The sequence below is a fragment of the Cyanistes caeruleus genome, chromosome 1, assembly GCF_971803275.1.
Source record: "Cyanistes caeruleus chromosome 1, bCyaCae1.hap1.1, whole genome shotgun sequence".
Classification (NCBI taxonomy): domain Eukaryota; kingdom Metazoa; phylum Chordata; class Aves; order Passeriformes; family Paridae; genus Cyanistes; species Cyanistes caeruleus.
The window spans coordinates 128,715,917-128,725,811 of NC_141701.1; the positions used below are offsets into that span (position 1 = coordinate 128,715,917).

A 9,895-nucleotide genomic window follows, 5' to 3' on the forward strand; every position below is an offset into this window, starting at 1 on the left:
TGTATGAAATGGGGTTTTAACCACATTCTTACCTTATCCTGCACTGGCTTTTACTACTGAATGAAAGCCACTGGCAAAAATAGAGGACAGTGACATGTGAGATGTGATAGGAAGCCAGGAATTCCTCAAAGCCAAGGGAATTCAACCCTTCTCTGAGCATCTGGCCAGTAGGAACAGCAGATTTGTATTCTTTCTTTACCTTCAGTCACATCCTCAGTCAGCCTTCACATCTCTTCTGCTTGTAGAGGCCCCATGGTTTTGAGGAAATGCTAATTTTGTTCACTCATCATAATTGCTTTGTTCCTGGGGAGTTTCATTCACAGTGATCTCCTGCTGCAACATGCCCAGCAATGAAACTTGAACACAGGACTTTAGGACTCTTTTATTGTAGTGTGTGTCTGTGTGTACCTGTGCAGTAAAAACAGGCAAATAGAACCTGGAGATGCTTTAAAAAGCAGATAAAGAGAAATGGGCACAAATTTCCACAGCATCAGATTCTGCAGTTTTGCTTCTCACTCTGTTTTCCCTAGGTCTTTAGCTCATACCAGTTGTTCTCTGCCCTTTTCACTCTACCTGTGGGCAATCAGCAATGCTACTATTGCAGAAAGAGGCATCTCTGAGTTCCTGTGAAAAGTATCCTAGGAAACAGCAGGATATCTCTCAGGGCATGAAAACTACCCTTCTTTTTGTATGGGAAATGGAGCCACAGTAATGGTGGTAAACATAGGAACTCATCAGAATGGCAGAATTCAATTTATGCTAGAAAATGGAAAGAAAACTGATAAACTGGACTCTTCCAGTAAGTATTGTCAGAAAACTAATTACAGCACATAAATGTGGAAATGAGATTTGACTGAATAGCCCCACATTCTGTGGAGGTGCTCAGTAACCTGTCTCCTTGCCAGATATTCCAAACAAAACTCAAGTCTTCAGCTAAAATAAGCATTTGAATGTAGAAAAAACAGGCATAAAGGGCAGTAGGAAAGCCAAAAAACACACAAAACCAGATCATTAGCTGTGCAGAGGGAAAGAGCTGTTTTTTCATATTAAATTAGGTTGGCTTCCTGCTTTTGGGTTAGGGTCTCATGCAGTACTGTGGAGAGATAGGGAACTAAATAGTAGTTGCAATGCATGTTTTAAGTCCAGTTCTTCTAGACCTGCCTAAGAGCAGCCCTCTTCTACTCATTTTGAGTCTTTGGCTGCAGGTTTATTTAGCCTCTGGGGAAACAAAGAGATTGCATTAAATATAATTAAATGAAGCATAGCAGAGTCAGTACTGCAGCAAGGTCCCGATCCAGAGCTAATGAAAAACTAACTGAATTAAACCAATTAAGTTTGGAAACAATACTCATAACAGGATTATTGCATTTTCAATATATAACTGCATCATGGGGAAGGGATTATAGCACTGATAGTGAATGCAATAAGATTTAAGGCAATGGTACCTGCTAAACCATTGGATCTTGGATTACTGTTCATATCATCCATATTTGCAATAATACCACAAGGCAATATTTCACAAGATAGCCCAAGATCCAAGTGGGACTGTTTTCAGGCAGCCTGAACACATGGAGAAAACACATAGACATTTTATTAATACAAGAAAGAAGATAAGAGCATGGCGTGGTCTCCTCACATCAGGCATTAGCATGGGCTGCTGCTGCTGTGGGCCTGATGACATCTCAGGTTACAAACTTTATGTAAACATAAAGTTTACAGCTTTAAGAATGATAAAACTAGAATTTTTCCCCATCCTCAGTGCTTTGTTAGTGAGATTTGCTATTTAACCATTTTCAGAGAGAGCAGGCATAAAATTTTAATCAGCTGTACACCAAACCAAGTTAGTCTGTGTTACTAAACTTGACTTTAATTTACTGATGAATTGCATGTGTTTTGTTCCAGCACTGAAGGGGTGGTGAAAGCATCATCTGTCAGCTACTGAAAAACTCAAAACTTTGCTATATAAAGACCAGACTAACAGTTTGTGGTGCTATTAACAGCAAGGGAAAATCAGACACTACCTTCAGCTTCCACTAAAAAGCAGATTTTTCTCTTCAGCTGAATTTTAATTAGAAGAAGATGTCACACTTCACACAGGCCTAAGTAGGTATTTCTTGCAGTCAGGGTTACCAGTAGTAGAATTGTGTTTCAAATGAAACTAAGTACTGGAGGACAAAGAAGATAAAACCCAGAAAACCAGCACAGTTATACTCTATGTTTTATCACATAGTGCAAGTTTGGATGTCAAGGAAAACAAATAATTCAATTCCAGTATAGACATAATTCTAAATTCCACTGTGCTCAAATTATAGTCACAGCAGATATGTTACTGGCCAAAATATTAGAAGATACATTGCAGTCTGCCTCCACCCTCTCTCCAGCTAGATGTTTCTTTTGCAAAATGGAACAAAGAATGCAATATGGCAGAAGGAAATTTTATTACAGTTGTTACAGGTTTGTTTGGGATAGTTCAATGCAATGAACATCCAAGGAAATTAAGAATCTAATACTCAAGCTATATTTGACAACTGTACAAACTTATTTTGATGCACTATATGTAAATACTTTTTAAACTACTGAACTGAACTTTTTTGAAAAGTGTTTTCTTGTCTGTCAGAAGAGCGGATCATTTCAAGACTTTCTCCACTGACATAAATCCTCCTTTTCTGCCTACATAGTCATCACTATTAACTTGCTCTTCTTGGAGTCAAGGAAATGAAATCAAACACTGGAACAATTCATTTTACTGGGATGCAAAATATGAAGTGCCAGTCTCTCTAGTATTCAAGTGCTATTGGTGTGGTGCATTAAAACAAAGTGCTTGGGAGAGAGAGAGGAATTCTAGTCCCAAGTCCTCATGCATTTTCAAGCAGAAAATTCAGAGAGCAGTCCCCAGGTTTCTGGCACGCCTGGATGCAAAGTGGGTTGCTGAGAAGCCAGCAGCAGCCTCCTGGCTCCCTCTGCCACCTCTGGACATTTCAGCATATACATTTCTCTGATGTTCACGTTCCAGCTGTGCACTCATTCCAGGCCTGCTATAACGATTTAGGGCTTGATCTTGAATTGTTAGAAGGAAATGTTTTCCACTGGATGGAGACTTCATAGGGCAGCAATGAAACATTAATATAAAGGTTAAAAATGATCCTTAGAACTTTATGTGCTGCTAACTTCACTTGAAGCCAGATAAACCTTAGGGGAAAATACAAACATCACTTAGGAAGCATGTTTAAAATAAGGCACAGTAACAAGTCAAACACAGTGTCTAAAATATGAACAAGTTCAATTCAGATGTTTCTCTCCATTAAATCTATGCTATTTCAACTTTCCAGTTAGATACTTTTATATCTTGGCATCATAGAAAGGCCAATATTTTTGTATTCCCTAGAGCTGCACAGAATCTGGATGGATAAAGCAAAGGCTATATGGTTCCAAATTACAAATTCATGCTTCCTAAGATAAATAGTATGAGACTGCTGCAGGAATATAATCATTCACTTCTCTGAGATTTATTGTAAGCTGTCAGAAATAGTATCTCAAAGTCAAAGAACACTTATACCTACTCCAAGTCTTCATGTAAAAAAAAACTTCTATCAAGTCTACTGGTTCTTAGCATTGTGAATGGACAAAAATTGCATTTCAGAGATCTCAGTGTTTTAGAATCATTAGATAAATTAGGCAACAGAAGAACCTGTCCTGTCAAAGACAGAAAGGCATCTGGAGGTTGTCCTGCTTCAGAGCCAACAGGAGCTCTTTTCAGTGTCTTCCTCCTCTTCCCCATCCCAAGTGACATCAGATACTCCTCGATGTCAGGCCCCCAAAACTAGCTTTCCAAGAACCTCCTAAATAGCCCAGAAATTGTTTTACTAACCTAGGACTGATTCAAGTCACCAATGCCCTTCAGCTACAGAATTAAGCCTGAATCTCCTATGAATGCCAGGTTGTCAGTTACAAATAGCTTTTTTATCAAGCTTCTTAGAGGCTGTATAAAGGGGGAAAAATTATATTAAAATTTAATAAAATGTAATTACTTCTACACTTGTTTTGAAACATAAAGTTAAGAGATTCCTAATTAAAATATAGCTGTCAATTACCTTTGTAGGCATTACATAATCATTTGATGTAGCAATACTTTAAGATAAATACTCTTGAAAACATTCCTGAGAACGTAAAGATTAACTGCTCCTATTAAACACATCCAACATGCATATCACCAGGAGGTTTCTCTGGATAGCTGTAAAATGATAAGCATTGTAAGATTTTATTTATTCTGGGGCAGTTCACCCTGTACTGTGTACTATGTTGGCTGTACTATGAAGCACCTGGGAAGATGAAACATTGAAATAGAACCAGGTGCATAGGCCTGTATTACCTTTCTCTGCAGATGTCTTCTGGAAGGAAATGGTTCTTGCAGTGAGAACAGCTGTCCCTTTCTTGGAGAAGCACACCTTGAAATTCTCTAACACATGACAGAAGACAGCCTCCACATGTCTTTGTAGTAACTAGTTTCCCTCCAAATTCAGCTTTCCTAGAGTGATGCAGTGGAAGAAGCCAGAGCAATTTCATACAGCTAAGGTCCTCTCTGCAGTGCAAAACAGCTCAATGTACTGGCACCAAGCCACAGTCAACATTCAGATTAAAGAGAATTTCTCTGCAAGACAGAAGAATCCCTTTCTTGCTTACTCATTTCCTTCAGCTCAGCTTCTACAGAAACATTGCAGCTCAAGCCAGATGTGGAAGCATTAAAACTCAAGTACAGTTTCTGGATAAATGCTCATGCTTTGTAATGCTCTCTTCCTAGAAGTTATGCTGAATCACAGGAAGTGTTGTAGGAACAGAGCAATATTCCACCAGGAGGCACCAGGAAGCTTACAAGAACAGGATTTAACATGTGAAAAGAGGTGCAAATATCACTAAGATGAGAGAGAGGCAGGGAGAGGGAGATAGGTCTGTACACCTGGACACCACTGTCCCCCTTGGCTACAAGGGCACTGCTGGATCATGGATGGACAGCTTCTTCTTCACCAGGACTCCCAGCTCCTTCTCCACAGAGCTGAAGTACCACAAGACAACTCAATCAGTTCAACCTTTTGACTGAAGTGGATTTGACCTATTATGAAAGAAAAAGTTTAAAAGCATGGGAGTTAGCACCTACTGCTCACTATCAGATGTTACTTTATGCAACAGGAGAATTATCTGTTTCTTTATGGAACAGGTGGGCACCATACCTGCTCACTCCCTACTTTTCTCCTGCTCTGTATGTGTTATGACTTATTTGAGGGCTTCTTACTTGAGTTGATTTCACTTGAAACTGTGTTGAGAAGCATTAAAATTAGCATTATTAAAGTTTTTTCTTCAAATGAGAGAAGTTCAGTACAGATCAACTTTGGATCTGTTTCATGACTAAGAACCTGTACTTTATTGTGTGCAAGGGATACATTCCATGGACTAGTATTATTCCAGAGCATCTAGGCAGTCCACGTGTAATGGAATGCTACAGCAAGAGCTCTTCAAGCAAAATATTTATTGAAGCTCTCGTTGCTCATTGTTCACAAACAATAGTAGGCTGGAGAGGAGCATTTATTAAAGCAGGACTACAATGTAGATGCAGGCCTGGGAGGGTAATGCTGTCCTGAGTGGGGACAGAGGATCCTTACAGGGACTCCCCTGTGCTTTGTAGAACCTGCACCTCTGATTCTTCATTTTGCCTTTTCTCCTAATAAAAACTGAAAGAAAAGCCTCTTTAGAAAGGATGCTACAGAAAGTATTGAAAAATGGGAACTTTGTTACCAAAAAACAGGCAAATTTAATCAGATGGGCAAAAACTGCAGAGTACCAAGCACCCAATAACATGAGGTGAATCAACCTTCTCCCATGAGCTGAGAGAAGCCCGAGGAAAGTCCTTTGCAGAGGTTACACAAATATGCTCCTACACAAAAAGCACATACTCATGCAAGATACATGGTTTGGTAGATAACAAGATATTACCATATATAATTATCACTTGCATGCTCGAGTGCCTATTTGTTTAGGCAGTAATTACACACCCAGAAATAATTTGCTTACATGCAACTAAAATCCTGTTATCTTAGCTCTTATTTGTGGAGCATTTCAGAAATTTATTTGCTTAAATTTCTGTGAGGAATCTTAAACATTCACTATTTTGTAAGATCCATAAGATTAAAATACCAATTTTCTTTTGAAATATTTCCACATAAGACTCTGAATAACTTATAATTTCTAAGATGCCTAAGCTGGTACATGTCAGAAAGCATAAAAAAACCACAAACCAAAACAAACAAACAAAAAAAACCAAAATATGTTTTGTTAAGGAGACAGCCTCCTCCCCCCATTATTCTGCCACCTGTAGCACATAACTGAAGGGATGAAGGAGCATGACTATAAATTATTAACTGATCAGGAACTTACTAGCTCCAAGAGCATGTAGTGGTAATTCAAAAGCAGGAATGACTTTAAACTGAGAGAAGGTAGATTTACAAAAGATATTAGGCAGAAATTCTTCACTGAGGGGGTGGTAAGATCCTGGAACAGGTTGTCCAGGGAAGTTTTGGACCCCACATCCCTGGAAGTGTTCAAGCCCCAGTTTTGATGTGGCTCTGAGCAACCTGGTCTAGTGAAATGTGTCAGTGCTCATCATTCTATGACTATTAAGAAAGAACTTCTCCAGGATGTGACTGAAGTAGAGTGTGTGGGATTTTGGACTACAGCTGTCTATTTAGTATGTTCTGCTGAGTTTACAAATACAATAGTGCTCCAGTATAAAAAAACTACTTCAGGTAGTCTTTAAATTTGGCATCACAACTATTTTGTTGTTCTACAGTGCAGCTAGGAAGAAAACATCCATTTAAATTCAAGAAGGAGTTGAACCAGTAAAGCAAGGCAACTTTGACATCTTTTTAGCCACTAGCAGAGTGACACTCGATATCCTTCTAGCTCCTGATGGGGTCAAAACTTCCACACAAGAGCCCACTGCACTTGCACAAGGTCCACAGCTCATGCTGCTCTTAGCCAAAAATGGGAATTAGTATTTTTGTTTAGAGCAGCCAAGGAACATAGTCTGCTCCATGGCCTCTGCCAGCCTTGCTTACACCATTAGTACTTGTATAAAGCACTTCTAGATTTATAAATACTGGAATGACTTTCATGAGCAGTGAACACCTAAGGCTTAAGAATTTGGTGAGGAAATAGAGCACTGCTTTTGTACACACAGGTCTGGAGTATGATTTTTCTTTATGGAGGATTTATTTTGCTGCATGACTACACTGATCAGCCCTGTTGCCCATCCCCTTTTTGTCTTTTGATTGATCTATTAGATCTGGAGTACTTTTAAACTTTTTTGGAGAAGCAAGTTTTGTGACTACCTTCTCTTCATGCCCGACACTTTGCAATCAATAGAACACACATATTTTATGGAAGAAGTAATTTTACCATAAAATGGTGTTCACTGACTCAAAGTAAGTCATCAGTGATTCTGCACACTCCTAATGAGCCTGCCTAGCCAAAATGCTGAGCACCTTAATCTGTTAGCTATGCTTTTAGTGCTTTGCATTTAAAAACCAAAATAACCCAGGTGTTTCTACTCTAAATAGAAATTAAAAGCTTTGTCAGCCATCAGTGAATCTCAAGGGGGCTTTATCCTGATATTTTTTCAAGTGGCAGTAAAATTGAGGACTATCTGGTGAAATAGGTTTGGGCCATTGTTTTGAAAGCTTATTGAAACAGACAGCGACAAGGGACTATTTCCCAGAGACATTCAAATTGTTTATCTTGAACAGTTTGGAGGAAAATTTTAATCTCAGTAGAGATTTTTTCCATTGCTGGCCGCAGTGTGATCATGAACTCTGCAAATAACCAGTTACAATTGCCTTGCCAAAATATGTTTTGACATTTGAACTGCTTCATTGCTTGAACTTCTCTCTTCTTTGTCTCACAGGTAATAGAATGAACCTGAGAGTGACCTCTGGGACAGCACAGTTCAGATGAAATAGCTGCTGAGAGCTCAATCAACCTAATGCTTTTAGTCAAGGTTGCATTTGTTACAGGGTGGTGAGCACAATGAAAAATCATTTCTTCATGTAGTTTTCAAGCAAGGCACCTTTAGAAAGCTAGAAAACCCAGATGATGACTTACAGCAATCCATGCTCTAGAAGGGGGAAGCACTGAAAAAAGCATGTTGTATCACAGCCCATGCTGATAAACAAGCAAGAAGTTATTTGCTCAAGAAGAGGGTTGTCTAAAAGATTGTTAGTGAGAAGTAGGTAAGTACAAGATGATGAAGTTTGCTCTCACAGGGGCCTGTGGGAAGTCTTGAATTTGGATTTGTAGTTTCTGTTATTGACTGGACTGAATTGTGAATTGCAGCTGTAACTGTGTTAACTGTAAAACTCTTCAAGGTGAGACTTTTCCATATTTGACAGAACACCAAATATGAAAATTTGTATCTTTTGAAGTAGGAATTCTTAAATTATACTTTTCCATTGATGCGTGCTGAGAAGAAATTACAGCAGAAGAAACAGCAAACTTGTTTACACGAACAGTTGAGATAAATACTAGTAAAAATTACTGTGGAGGTGCAAAACATTGCATCCTTCATATGAGCTCAGTACTTATCATTCTTCAGAAAAATAAAAACATTCTATTTACCAGCCCTGCAAGATCAGCAACAGCCCATAGTGTCCAATACTGGCACAAAACCTACAACAATTAATTTTAAGCACAGTGCATAAATGAGCTGATCTAAGTACATGCTGATTTCAAGTAGTCCAGTTTGAATATTAGCCTCTGTGATCCTTTGGGTTTGAAAAGAACATAGTGGTGTTTTGCTATGAGCTCTGTAGCAAAAGAATACACATGGTCTTTCATGTGTAGAACATAGTCCAACACACTTAGATACCTTAAAAAAAATACCTATTTCTTTCCAACTCTAAGTATTTTTAAAGTGAATAATGCACCCATGAAAGCTGATGCACTTTGCCAGAAGTATTTAATTCTAGTAAAATAATAAAAACATTGAAATAGATGTTTTAAGGTTATCAGATACATAATTTTTGATATTTCTGTAAACCAGAATGCAGCTATTTTATGTTTCAAACAGTTGTTTCCTCTCTAAGTCAGATTATAATTAAAACTTAGGAAGAAGGTAGAAAGGTCAGGGATTACATAAGTTTTTTGATCCCAACTCATTTTTTTCCAGACTTTCAGTTCTGAAAACCTTTATGCATACCTGCCTCCAAAATGAGAAAAGGAATAAAAAAATAGAAAAATTCCCTCTTTAAGACATGGTCTGTTCTGCTTCCTTAAATGTCACTGTGGAAATGCTTACCCTAAACCAGTCTGTGTCCAGGGGTGGCTCAAGAACCATTTTCTACTTGCACCAGTGGTTCTGCTCCTCTAATTTATCCCTTCTTCTATCCAGTTTCACGGTCAATACAAGCTTCTGCCACACCTCCTGGCTTTCCCATAGCCTAAATTTACTTAGATTTAGTTCCTCCTGGCTTACAAAGTATCCAGTACTTTATAATTACTCTCAGGTTTAACAAGAGCCTGAGTCTACACGTTTTCTAGCTGCTGGCTGGCATGGTAAGCATAAAGCAGTTGTTGAAGGAGATGATGATAGAGGACAGTGAAAACTTGCAGTATACCAGGAGCACCAAATCAAAGTAAGGCCACATGTATTGTTCTGTCTTGACTAACTACAGGGGAAATCACTTTCCCCTTGAGTTCTCCCCAGAATAATTCATCAGTTTCTTGCTTTGCTAATGTGTTTATAGACACCACATAGAGCTGAGTCAGCCATGGTCCCACTGCTAATCTTGAGGATTGCTCATGGGTTTTGAAATCAGCAACAGAAGATTCTCTTATGTATCACAAACTTTTC

The 9,895-nt window shown here is 38.6% G+C and overlaps 1 long non-coding RNA gene across 1 annotated transcript; it reads right to left on the reverse strand.

The window, feature by feature from the left end:
• Positions 1–2,421: 2,421 nt before the first annotated feature.
• LOC147655895 (uncharacterized) lies at positions 2,422–9,873 on the reverse strand. The gene is made up of 3 exons (XR_015278008.1): positions 9,341–9,873; positions 4,370–5,107; positions 2,422–3,189 (listed from the first exon to the last, which is right to left on the reverse strand). It is a non-coding gene; the product is annotated as an uncharacterized LOC147655895 (long non-coding RNA).
• Between the last annotated feature and the right edge of the window lie 22 nt (positions 9,874–9,895).